Raw genomic sequence first — 13,650 nt, 5'->3', positions numbered from 1 at the left:
GTAAACGGGGCCAGATTACAGAGGAGTTTGGTCTTTACCCTAAGAACAACGAGAAGCACAAGAAGGGTATTAAGCAGTTTCAGGATAAGATTTGCATTTTGATCAGTCTAGCTGCAGACTGATGAGCCAAGAGTTGGTAACAGACCTCACAGAAGTTACTACAGTAGGGTAAGGGAACTAAGGCAATGAGGTAAAGGAGAGAAGTGGGCATATATGACAAAGTTATTCACAAGACTCAGTAAAGAATTGGCTACGGCAGGTGAGAGGAAGGGACAGAGGGTCAAAAATGACTCCCAGGCGGGGCAGCGGGGCACCTGGGTGGCTCATTAGTTAAGCACCTGCCTTCAGCTCAGGTCATGATCCAGGGGTCCTGGGATCTGGGATCAAGCCCGCATCTGGCTCCCTGCTCAGCGGGGAGTCTGCTTCTCCCTCTTTCTCCACCCCCTGCCTCCAGCCCCCTCCCCCCCCCATGCTCTCTCTCTCAAATAAATAAATACAATCTTAAAAAAAAAAAATGGCCCCCAGGCTTCTGGCTTGCATAAAAGGTGATGTCATTCACTGAGACAGGGAACAGCACACAGGATCAGGAAGGGCAAGGAAAGGGCAAGATTAAGATTTCCATTCTAAATACACTGAGGTTTGCAGTAACTCTGAGAAACTTGAAACCTGGTATCAGGTATATGAATGGACAAAAAGGTCTCAGAGGTCCAAGGATAGGTCTAGCCTGGAGACACATGTTTGGGAGTCATCTGTATACAGGCAGGAGTGGCTGAGATCACCGAGGTAAGGAGTAGAGAGAGTAGAAGGGAGCCTAGGAGTGACCTGGAGAAATGCCAACATTTAATAGTGTCATAAGATCACTTTAAATCTAGATTGAGGAAGACAACCCCTCACAGAATTTTGAGGAGTGGCCAAAAACAAAAAACACAACACAACAAAAACAAAAACACAATGAAAAGAAAAAGAAGGAACCAAGAAGAAACTGTCTTAGTGAAGAGTAGTTACAGTGTCGAACACAACTGAGAGGGCAAATAAGACAGAAAATGCCCACTGGATTTAGCAATATCAAGTCACTGACAAGCAACAGGGACCAATGTTAGTCTGTACTTCTGAAACAAATAACGCAACATATTTTAAGAAAAAAGAAAAAGAAGAAGATAGCAGGAGAGGAAGAATGAAGGGGAGTAAGTCAGAGGGGGAGACGAACCAGGAGAGATGATGGACTCTGAAAAACAAACTGAGGGTTCTAGAGGGGAGGAGGGTGGGGGGATGGGTTAGCCTGGTGATGGGTATTAAAGAGGGCACATTCTGCATGGAGCACTGGGTGTTATGAACAAACAATGAATCATTGAACACTACACCAAAACAAATGATGTAATATATGGTGATTAACATAACAATAAAAAATTTAAAAAAAAAAGAAACGTCAAAAAATACCATTCATTAAAAACCCAACCCTGGGTATAAGACTTTCTATCTTTAATCCCATTGATTAGTTCATCCACATGCACTAAGTATCATTAAGTTTCTAGGGGAGATTTTTACAAACCAAAAAATTTATAAAATAACACACAATTTTACACAGTATAAAACTTACAATACAATGTAGGTATGTAATGACATCCAAGAAAATAAGCAGAGTAAAATCTGGGACGAATGTCAGGAAAGTACACAACAGTAGTGGAAGCACAGCCCTTGAATCATTTAACTCCCTGGCAGCAGAAGTCATTTTTCCTGGAGCTAAATCTATTGCTAGCAATGAAGATCCCGGGAATCTCTAGTATGAAGGATTAACAGACTGGCCCAAGCACTGGAAAATACATTGAAAGGAACAATCTAGTACTAGCTCAGAGGGGATGAAATGACCTAATAACCCCACTGCCAGATCTAGAAAATAATAAAGACTGTAACAATAAGAAAGGACCTCTTTAACAATATAACATTACAATATAAACTTCTTTTCTATGATCTGTATCTCAGTTGCTAAAGAAATCAAAATAAGAAAAATCCCTAGATTTGTGTAACAAACATTTTAATCAATTAGAATGTACACAATCATTGACACTTGAAATTTAATCAAATTCTCTGATTTAAAACATCTTCCAATCAGATCTTTCATCCTAAGTTAGCTACTTATTTTGAGATATACATGCATTAATAAAGACCTAAAATGTAAACGTGTAGGAGCTTAAAAGATAACCAAACATTTTAGATAGCAATTTCATAACATTTTTGTCAAATTACTTGCTTCTTGTTTCTAAAATCTTTGTTATAATCACATATAAATTTGGTAGTATCTATAGAACTAATCATATTTTCCTTTAGGGACAAACTTTATTTCCAAGAATGTTTTTGAGAACTTCAACTTGTCATTGAAGACTTGATCACAGTTCACTTAATAAAATCTCATCCTCCTCTTTATAAAAAACGAAGTAGTTAAAGGCATTGATCTTCATATACTACCAAAGGAGACAAGGCACTTGAAAATAATTTTAAGTTTTGTTAACAGATCATATGTACCAGATATCTAAATATTAGACTAAGTAGATGGACACTTACATGGCACTCATTAAGTATACCACTGTCCCTTGTTTTAAAGATGATATGACAATCTATATTTACAGGTGTGGATAAACAGATCCGCTTATTACCAGCATTCCCTCCTACATGGCATATGTACACAAAAAATGTCTTTGACTTTGGACAAAGCAACTATTTAAAAAGAATGTTGTTGTGGCTTTCCATTACAGACATTTGCTCTGCAAATGCCCAATAAGGCCATGCAGCAATGTACAGCTGGCTGGGTTCCCAGCCATGCACAATTATGCTACATGGCTTCAAGTTGTATTTCCATGTGTTAATAGCATGCTGCTGTCTGCTCTACTTGTGGTCTAATAAGCAGGTCTAAAAATCTACAAACACAGACATTCATTCCAAGTTCCCTGCTAACATTTTCATGACCTTAGAGTTAGAAGGAGGGGAACACTGATGGACATTTCATAAGGAAGGAAAATTTACTTGATAAGAATTTCTTGACTGGATTTGTTTACAATTATATTTTATTTTTATTTTATTTTTAAAGATTTTATTTATTTTATTTTTTAAAGATTTTATTTATTTATTTGAGAGAGAGAGAATGAGAGACAGAGAGCATGAGAGGGAAGAGGGTCAGAGGGAGAAGCAGACTCCCCGCTGAGCAGGGAGCCCGATGTGGGACTCGATCCCGGGACTCCAGGATCATGACCTGAGCCGAAGGCAGTCGCTTAACCAACTGAGCCACCCAGGCGCCCTATTTATTTTTTTTTTAAGATTTTATTTATTTATTCATGAAAGACAGAGAGAGAGAGAGAGAGAGAGAGAGAGGCAGAGGGAGAAGCAGGCTCCCAAGGAGCAGGGAGCCCGAATCGGGACTCGATCCCAGCACCCTGGAATCATGACCTGAGCCGAAGGCAGATGCTTAACCATCTGAGCCACCCAGGCACCCCAAGGTTTTATTTTTTTTTTTTTTTTGACAGAGAGAGAGAGACAGCAAGAGTGGGAACACAAGCAGGGGGAGTGGGAGAGGGAGAAGCAGGCTTCCTACTGAGCAGGGAGCCTGATGCGGGGCTCGATCCCAGGACCCTGGGATTATGACCTGAGCCGAAGGCAGACGCTTATCGACTGAGCCACCCAGGCACCCCTACAACTATATTTTAAAAGAAGCATTTCAATATGTTACCGTGCTCCTCCTTGTGCAAAGGGAAGTGGTGGATTGACACAGCTCACATAAAAATGAAGACTCCCACAGACAGACGCCAAATTGGTTCCAGTGGGGGTGGAGTTGATTGAAGGGGGGAAAAAAAAAGCACATGCTCATTACAGAATTAGCTATCAAAGAACTCAGCCTGAAAGTTAAAAATTATCTTTATACCTCATCTGAAGACGTGTTCAAAAATTAAAAGACGTGTTCTTAAAAATCTGGACTTCAGGGGACACTAATGATGACTATATACGAGATTCAAAAGTGTTGCTCAGTCCACACACATCTGTCTACACTGAGTAATTTGGGGTATAAACACTAAGAATGTAATGGAAAGACTGGGTTCACAAATAAATAGCTATAAAATAGCATATTTAGCACATTTTATGACCATCAAAAAAGCTTGCTCACTTCTAAAGTCATTATATTTTACAAACTCCCTCTCGACAAAAAGGCATGAAAGGATTTATAGCTATTGTAAAATTCTCCTGAGCAATCTGAGTTCTGAGTCTTGATTTTTCAATATACATGCTCTAAGTATTAAGATCAGTGGAGTTAGATAATCTGGAGCCATGAAAAAAGCCCAATTCTGCTGAGACTGATTAAATATTTATGTCACATCCTTTCTATAGCAGAGCAGGAAAAAATACACACAAGATAAAGTGCTCTACAATCAGAAGAGTTGAAAATCTATTAAGGTCATTAAAAATCTGGACAAGTCTTCTCATATGGAAGTTATACTAATAACTCATCATCATGAGACCATCTCAGAGTCATTTTTCAGCTGTGGTCATGGATGTACGTCAAAACAGCCATACTCCCTCACCCTTTCACCCACATGGGTGTGGTGACACACACTAAAGCCACGTCTGTGAGCTGGAAGCAAGGATTCCGGGTGCTGTTACAGGAATGTGGTAATCATGAAACTGAAGCTCACTGGCCTAGGTGGGTGGCGATGAAAAGCCCAGTGTTGGTCTCACTAGCGCAAGCTCTCATCAGCCTAACGATAGTACTAGTCTGACTGCCGCAGTAACTGATGGACACACCAGGACACCTCCTCCTGGGGGGAAGGACAGGCCACACCTTCTTTTGCCGCTAGGCCTTTGCACCTGCTGACAACTATTTGGAGATGACCCCCTCCTCCTCCATTCTCTAAGTGTGACTCTTCTGAAGCTTTCCCTGATTGCTTCAGGGACATCTAGTGCTGTCCCTTCTAGATTCCCATTGTGCCTTGCACTTACTGCCAAGATACAACTTAACAAAATGCATTTATAACTGTCTTTGTTATCTGTTTCCCCTTTCAACCATAACCTCTTTGAGGGAAGATCCTGAATTTTTATTCTTCTTTCCCTAGCACCCAGCACCATGGCTGGTATTAAGAAAGCACAATATTTATTAATTCACTAGAGAAAAACTGACAAAAATTAATGTTCCATATCCAATGATCCACAAGATACCTTGTTCTGGGAAGTTTTTATGCATTTATGCAACACTGACAATCACACTTCAGGCTGGGCTGGGAGAGTCATAACCATAAATATAAAACTACATCCTTCCTTAGGAGTGATCAAAGGCCTATAAATCACTGGGAATAGGAATTTACACAATAATTTTTCTCTAAGGCCTAAGTTTCTCTAAGCTGCTAATTTTTATTTTTACATCTTAAAAGAAATCCAGGATTTGTCCATTTTTCAGAAGTGCAAAAGATCTTAAAAGATCTTAATCACTTCTACCCACCAACCAAAGACTTATTTTCTTTCCATGGAATAGAGAACTGGAATGACCATCCTGAAATAGTTCTGAAGACCTTATTAGCTATCACTTTATTCATTATATGAATCACTTATTTTGGATCAAAATTAGCAACAATCTGCCAACGTTGAGAACTATATGCCTTAGAAAGTTCATATCTTTTTTAAGACAAAAGTAACTGCTGGATACAGGAAATGGGCAAGATGGGATGAAAGAAATCAAAAAGAAAGGGGGGGAAAGTCTATTGTAGGAAAAAAACAAACAAACAAAAGAAAACAGACCAAAGTGCGTTTCTGGTGACTACTCACAGAAGGAGAAAATAGGGTACAAAGAAGACCTGTATCTTGTGGAAGGGACATCAGTGCTTGTTTACCTAGCATCTGAATTAACAATTTGTTCTTTGACTCTCCTCATCTCTATTTGATATGTAATCTATAAGAAAATTAATGTCACCCATCAAGCAGTTTATAATCTAGCTGAAGATTCAAGATATAAACACACTAAAAATTAAATGACAAGAAACAATCTAAGACACGTCACAACTGCATATATTTACTAAGTGGCAAAATAAATGTAGGACAAGAGGTATAAGAACAGAAAAGGCAGAGATCATAAAGAATTAAGTATGAGAAGAAAAATATTGAGTAGGTATCATGGATTGAACTGTATCAGGCCAAAAGACATGTGGAAGTCCTAACCCCCAGGAGCTCAGGCCCTCACCTTCTCTAGAGATGGGGTTGTCACACATACTTAATTAAGACGAGGTTACTCTGGCGCGGGGGGGGGGGGGGGGGGGGGACTTGGTCCAATATGACTGGCGTCCTTGGGAGAAGAAACAGGAACACAAGGGGAGAAGATGGTCATGTGACAAAGGAAGCAGAGACTGGAGCAATGCACCCACAAGCCAAGGATGCCAGGATTACCAGCAGACACCAGAAGCTAGATGACGAAAGGAAGGGTTCTCCCCGATGTGTTTCAGGGGAAGTGTGGCCCTGCTGACATCCCGATTTGGGACACCTGCCCTCCATAACTGTGAGACAATAAATTTCTGTTGTTTTCAGCTCCTGGTCTGTGGTCATTTGTTATAGCCCCAGGAAACGAAGAGTGGGAAACATGTGTCCATCCCGTTTGAAATGACACAGCGATGACAAAGTGAAGCCATCACAACCCCTTCCCCGGGCCAAGGGGGAGTAGACTAGACGATAAGGAGACACGGGCTTAACAGCGGAGGTGGGCACAGCAGCTGCAGGGAGGCCTTTCCACACGCTTTCTGCTTCAATTTCATCATCACTTAAAATGGAGGGCTCCAAACCGGAAGAAGACGGAAAGGTCACCCAGCCGTTCTCAAGCACTTCCCGCGACCAGGGCTTCGCAGCAAGGGCTGTACCTGCTCTTTCTCGCCACTCTAGGGAGATGTTTCAGGGTTAACTTTGGATCTACTCTCATTTATACTACAAAAGAAACAATGACCTCATCATTAGAAACAAATTACCTTCAAGTTACCCGAGACCTTAAAGATGACTTCTCCTGACCCACCAATTCAAGAGGCTCCGCGGTCACGTCACCTCATCCAGTCTTCATTTTCACTGTTCTCAAAGTCCCTAGTGCGTTTATTCACTTGCCTATTATCTGTGTTCCTACTCAGCAACCCCCAAAATGTCTAGTCTACAGGGTAGGGAGGGAGAAGGAGAGTCAATTAATTACAGCACAGCATAATATTAAAGATGCCACGAGTACGCGGCAGCGGGCGGGTGCATGGCAGTGGGGGGCGGGGGGAGACAGCAAAAAAGGATCTCAGAGGACATGACACCCAGGTTAAGACCTGAGAGATGAACACGAGAAAGAAACAAAAATATCATCTCTGACCTAGTGATACTCATGAAGAACAGTATTAGAACAGAGCAGAATCAGAAGCAGATTTTTCAAAAAGGCTCCCAAACTTTGATTCAAGCCCCGGATTTTAAGTCTTCTTGATGTCTTCTTAAAGTCCTTCAGTATTTTCCAAGAACATGTAATATAACTTAGAACATAACTAAAGGAACAAAAGGCCCTGTGTTTTCTAAAATGGCCAGAATTACACAGAGATATATCAAAATCTGCTACACAAATTTTATTCTCCAGAAAGAAGAGCAATTTTTCCTTCACACTTCAACTGTGTACAGGTGCTAACTTATTTTAATCCGAGTGATGCTGGCTGCTTTCAGCATAATTTTTCACTTAAAAAAATGCTTTGATGCTTATAATCTATCATTTCAACATTAAATTGATTTATAAAGGTAAAAATGTGGCTTGAATAATTTGCAGTTGTGGCTTCTGTGTTTCAGATGGTAACCATCCCAAGGCAGACCACCACCAGAGCAGAAATCTGGAGGAGAAGGGCAGGGGGAAGGGACAGGATGCTCAGGTCTCCTTCAAGTTATAACGCTGAAGCTCAGAGGTGCAACCGGAGAGCGGAATGCTTCACAGTGTCCCTGTACATATGATTAAGTCAACCTCTCAAGAAAGGGGGCACAGAGTTCAAACGTTTGATGATTTTTTTTTTAATTAAATTTCTCTTTTGCCCATCATTAATTCTTACAGGTGGTAAATAAGAAGGACATTGTTGGTGAGAGACTCATCTCCATAAATTCCTTAAAAAAAGAAAAATCAACTGCTAGTGTGCTGCCAGATTCAATGGAGAAAGGATAATCTTTTTGACAAATGTTGCTGGACTAATTATAGATCCGAGTGCAAAAATATGAACGTTAATTCATACTTTGTACCATATACAAAAATTAACTCAAAATGAATTACAGACTTAATCCTAAGACTTGTAACTATAAAACTTCCAGAAAACAAAGGAGAAAGATTTTGTGGTCCTGGGTTAGGCAGAAGAGATCTTAAGTAGATACCAGAAGCATAATTTGTAAAAGAAAAAACTGAAAATTTGGACTTCATCAAAATAAAAAAATTCCTGCTCTTTGAAGGATGTTGTTGAGAAAAGACAAGCCATGACTGGTAGATACAGCTTTACAAAACAGACACGTGTAAAAGGACTTGTATTCAAAATAGATACAGCATTCTCGGTGGGGGGATGGGTGGTACAGGGGATGGGGATCAAGGAGGGCACTTGTCATGATGAGCACCAGGTGATGGATGGAAGTGCGACATCACTATATTGTATACCTGAAACTCATATTACACTGTATGCTAACTCCACTGGAATTAAAATTAAAAACAAATAACACCAAAAACCAAACGAGCAAAAAACCAAAAAAGAATTCTCAAAAGTCAAACATAAAAACCCCAAACAACCCAATATAAAAAGGACAAAAAGTATGAATAGACATTTCATGGATGGCAAAAGAGCACAAGAAAAGATGCTCAACATTATTGGTCTTAGGGAAATGCAAATTAGAAGCATGAGATATGATTACATATCTCTTAGAATGACTTTTACAAAAAGACAATGCTAATTGTTGGTGAGGATGTGGAGTAACTGGAACCTCCTTACACTGCTAGTAGGAATGCAAAATAGTACAGTCACTTTGGAAAAGAGTTTGGCAGTTTCTTATAAAGTTAACCATACATGTACCATTAACCAAAAACACCATTCCTAAGCATTTATCCAGCAGAAATCAAAACTTACATTCCCCCCAAATTCTCTACACAAATATTTCTAGCAGCTTCATCATAACTGCCTCAAAAGGAAAACAGCCCAAATGCCTTTCAACTGATAAATAAACTGTGGTATCCTTACATTGGAATACTACTCAGTAATCAAAAAAGGAATGATACAACAACATGGATAAATCTCCAGACTCAAAAGACTACATTCTGTACGATTTCATGTATAGGACAATCTGGAAAAGAAAGAACTATAGGAAGAGAATGGGGTTCAGGTGGCTGGCAGGGTGGGGCTGCAGAACCGCACAGGGAATCTTTGGGGAGAGGAGCCTTTTCTTCATCTTTTTAAAAAAATTTTTATTAACATATAATGTATTATTTGTTTCAGGGGTACAGGTCTGTGATTTATCAGTCTTACAGAATTCACAATGCTCACCATAGCACATACCCTCCCCAGTGTCCATCACCCAGCCACCCCATCCCTCCCACCCCCCTCCACTCCAGCAACCCTCAAGTTTGTTTCCGAGATTAAGAGTCTCTTACGGTCCTTTTCTTCATCTTGACTGTGGTGGCAGATATACGACTGTATGTGTTTGTCAACTCAAAGAACCGTACGCTAAGAAAGGGAAATTTTCTGTGTACAACAGAACAGATTATTTAACTGTCCTAAAGAAATAGTAACAATCACCTATGGTGAAACATTAGCCTGTGCTAGCCAAATATACCAACTGCATTCAAGGGAAGAAGAAAATCAGGTTAAGGATCCCAAGCTCAGCCCTATATACCCTATTGAAGCCGACCATGTGTCTTAGTAAAAACCGTTACTACTAAGCCCTCTATAATCTCTGTACACTTTTGAAGTTTCTTATTCCATGCCATCATCAAAGGTTCCTTTCTATTCTCAAGACAGTACTACTATCAGACATCTGGGAACAAAACCAAGTGTTTCGTGCAATGACAGAAACTTAACAACTCAGCAAAAAATGAACTATATACTCAAGTTTGATAGGTTATCGAGAAAAGCTTACCATGCCCAAAGTACTACTGCAATGGCTCTTCCCATATCAATCTGTGTATTGGCCCAAAACAAACAAAAGGCTTATTAGAGAAGAATTATTTCTAGAGGTCTTAATGGAAGTCAGAGGAAATAGTCAATGAAACACTAAATATTTAATTGGTTGGTAGCCTGAGACATATGCCTTATAATTAATAAAAAAGACTTTCTCCATAAGAATCTGTTAACAGATAAAACTCTACAGAAGGCAGAGAACAGAAGAGAATAAATAATAGAACCAATTAGAAAAAATCTATATGTAGAAATAAAACAGAAAATGTTTCTACATTACAAATATATAAGAAAATGCACAGTCTTTAATCAAATGGACCCATTATTTATTATTTAAAAAAAAATGACTTCACTCATGACACTAAAATACTATTATTCTACTGTACGATGTCCATCTTTTAGATGGATATAATACCTTAGAATAAGACATCACCTTTTGAGAAGTTTGAAAACCTTAAGATCAACCTCATTATTCCATCATTTAGAGAAGTATTTTCTAATTTTCCCGAATTATTTATGCATGTTGCTAAAGATGTACACATGTATTTAAAACAATGGCGCCCTTTCTTCACATGCAATCTGACAAGAAAGTAGAATATTTAAAAGAGATCCTAGCAGAGGAAAACTGCTCTGGGAGCAGTAGGGGCCCAAGGATGATAAGAAATCTACAGGAGAACAAAACACAAAGTGCAAAGCCATAATCGCCCCATCTCGGATGTGGGAGGGACCTTACTTAATTTTCCATCAGTCTCTTCTGTGGTGCCTCCGAAGCTGAGTAGCCAGTGTTGAATGGCCCCAGGCATGTCAATCCTTTCCCCGGGGAAGCCGAAACACAGGCCAGAGCTACTGTTCTATGTGAGATCCTGAAATGTACAAACTAGCTACTGCCCCCCTTCTGGTTATTAGCAACTGCATGCCCGCTTGGCACAACAGAGCAGGGTGAGGCAGATCTATTTGTGTCTGGTTCCTCTAAATCAGTGACCCCTCTAGATCCAACTCTGATAACACAGTCACTCAAGTGCCTCATGCTGTACCAGCACAACTAGAGCTGAAAGATTACCAGAAGAACCTTACTCAAAGTTAACAGACCGCAGGGCTAACGAGTCCGCCTTGAAGACGCACACCTTCAACAAAAATTGATAGCGTCTGATCTGATTTTAATTCTGCTAACAGGAAAAGTAATAGAGGTGGCAGACCAGAAAACTTCAGACACAAACATTCATTGATATAAGATAAAAAATTCTTCTATAGTAACAGGCAGTTCTACTTCTCAAAATTCTTCTTCCTTGCCAGCCCAATGATGTTTTTAGTTACATGTGTGATTTTGCTTTCCCCTACCTTTACCTGCTGAAATGTTATTCACCCTTTAAGGTCTTGATTAAATTTATCCTAGGTTAGAATTACCCCTTCCTTCTATGTACCTATGGCATTTTGTACAACTTCTCACTTTCAGCCTTATATTACAGTTGGCCACACAGAAATTCTACTGGATTGAAACAGAATTTATTCCTAAACTGTATTTTCACCTTTCTTTAGGGAGGGAAGATACTTAGATGTTGGGAGGAATTAAGGACCATTATAATGCAAAAATGGATGGACTGGTCATATACTGTGTTTCTAGTTGGAATTCAAATATAATACCCAACAGTAAACTTTTAACAAAACAGTTGGATTAAAACAAAAATCCACTGTAGCTTTACAAAATTGCTTATCTTACTCCAAATGTCACACAAGTAGCAACATTTTTATTCATTCCAAAAATATTTACTAAAACTCACTCTGTAAAAACACTGTGCCAGGTACACAAGAGTAGAAAATAAACCAAGGTTAGATTAAGTCAAACAACACTGCATATTCAAGGGTTTCTCTGCAGTCTGCCCCAAGGGCCTTTAGCTTGCCAGAAAGCCATGCTGCCCCACTCCCACAGTCCAGTGGCTGTGCTATTGTAATCCCCTCTAGTTTCTTGTTTCCCAGTGATTAGAAAAATGCACTTGGTGGGGGAGGGGCTGCTGCTGTCTGTCTTCCAGTGATCCGTTTCTCTACTAACAGACTTTTAGCGGGCACACGCTGCAGTAAATAAAAACTACATTTCTCAGCTTTCACTGCTGCTAACTGTGGTCACATGACTAAGTTCTGGCTTACCAGACATAAGTATTTCACGGCAGCTTCTGGGTATCTTCCTTAAGAGTCACCTGGTGCCTTGTCTTGCTTTTTACTCTTTGTCCCCTCCTCTTATCCTGTGGCTTGAACTCAAGATGCTGACTGGGACCGTAACAAACAAAGATCAGACCCTAAGGATGGTGGATGCATACCAAAAGGAATTTCCCCAAAGATGTCCATGCCCTAATCCCTGGATCCAATGAACGATACAAGTCAAAAGGGAATTGGCAGATGTATTTAAGACCACAGATCTTAAAACAGAGAGATAATCCTGAACTATCCAGATGTATACAATCTACTCATAGGAGCCCTTTAAAGCATAGAACTCCCTCTGGCTAGAGTCAGATGTGACAAAAGGATAAATCAGAGTGATTCCAAGGATGAGAATCACTGGATGTGCCACTGGGCTTGAAGATGTAGGAATCCATGTGCAAGGACCAGAGAGGCTTCTAGAAGCTAAGGGAAGTCCCCAGCTGAGTGCCAGAAAGGTAAAGGGGACCTCATTTCCACAATCACAAGGAACTGAATTCTCCCAGCAACCTGGAATCTAGGAGATTCTTCCCAGAGCCTTCTAATAATAGCCCAGCAGGGCCAACAACTTGGTTTCAGCCTTGTGAAACCTGCAGCAGACACCATGAGCCACATCAGACTTCTGACCTACAGAACTATGGGATGATACATTTATGTTGCTTTAGGCAGTTTAGTTGGTGATGATTTGTTTTAGCAGCTAAAGGAAACTAGTACTTACTGGAGCAGAACCTCCATCAGACCTCGAAGGCATGCTCTGGACTTCTACTGGGAGAAAAATAAAATTCTTTCTTCTTTAAACAACTAGGATTATCAGTTTTTTTCAATTATTCACAGTTGAACCTAAATTTGACTGATACACATGATGAAATCCTTTTAATATAGCACAGTATCATTACCAACATCTAAAGAATAACAAGAGGCAAAAGTGAAATACTATTCCAAGCTGTGAATACTTTATATACATATACATGTAATGATAATAATTAGCTTTTAAAAAGACTACTTTCACTTTTTCAGTTGCAACAGAGAGATTGTTACATAACACTTAGCATGTGTCCCAATTTTAAGAAAGTCTTAAAAAAATGGCATAAGTTTGCATCACTGCCAGTGTCTAGACCAGTCAGGATTAGTAATTACTTATTGGATACAATAAGGTCAGTATACATCAGCAAAATAGATGCAAATGGTTTGGAAGGAACGAAAAGCACAATTTCAAGCAAGCACTACATGTCACTGTGAAAGAAAAAAAGAATGCTTAAAAAATGCCTAAAATCTTTCAATCATTATAAAATATTCC

The 13,650-nt window shown here is 39.7% G+C and overlaps 1 protein-coding gene across 1 annotated transcript in view; it reads right to left on the bottom strand.

The window, feature by feature from the left end:
• The window catches only part of DYM (dymeclin), a 339,132-nt gene that overhangs the window by 162,289 nt on the left and 163,193 nt on the right, over nucleotides 1–13,650 (bottom strand). The window lies entirely within an intron of this gene.

This window comes from Eumetopias jubatus, unplaced genomic scaffold (assembly GCF_037043125.1).
Source record: "Eumetopias jubatus isolate StellerSeaLion01/CBP00866 unplaced genomic scaffold, mEumJub1_p1.0 scaffold_16, whole genome shotgun sequence".
NCBI classification, from domain to species: domain Eukaryota; kingdom Metazoa; phylum Chordata; class Mammalia; order Carnivora; family Otariidae; genus Eumetopias; species Eumetopias jubatus.
This window is presented reverse-complemented; position numbering and strand designations above follow the sequence as displayed.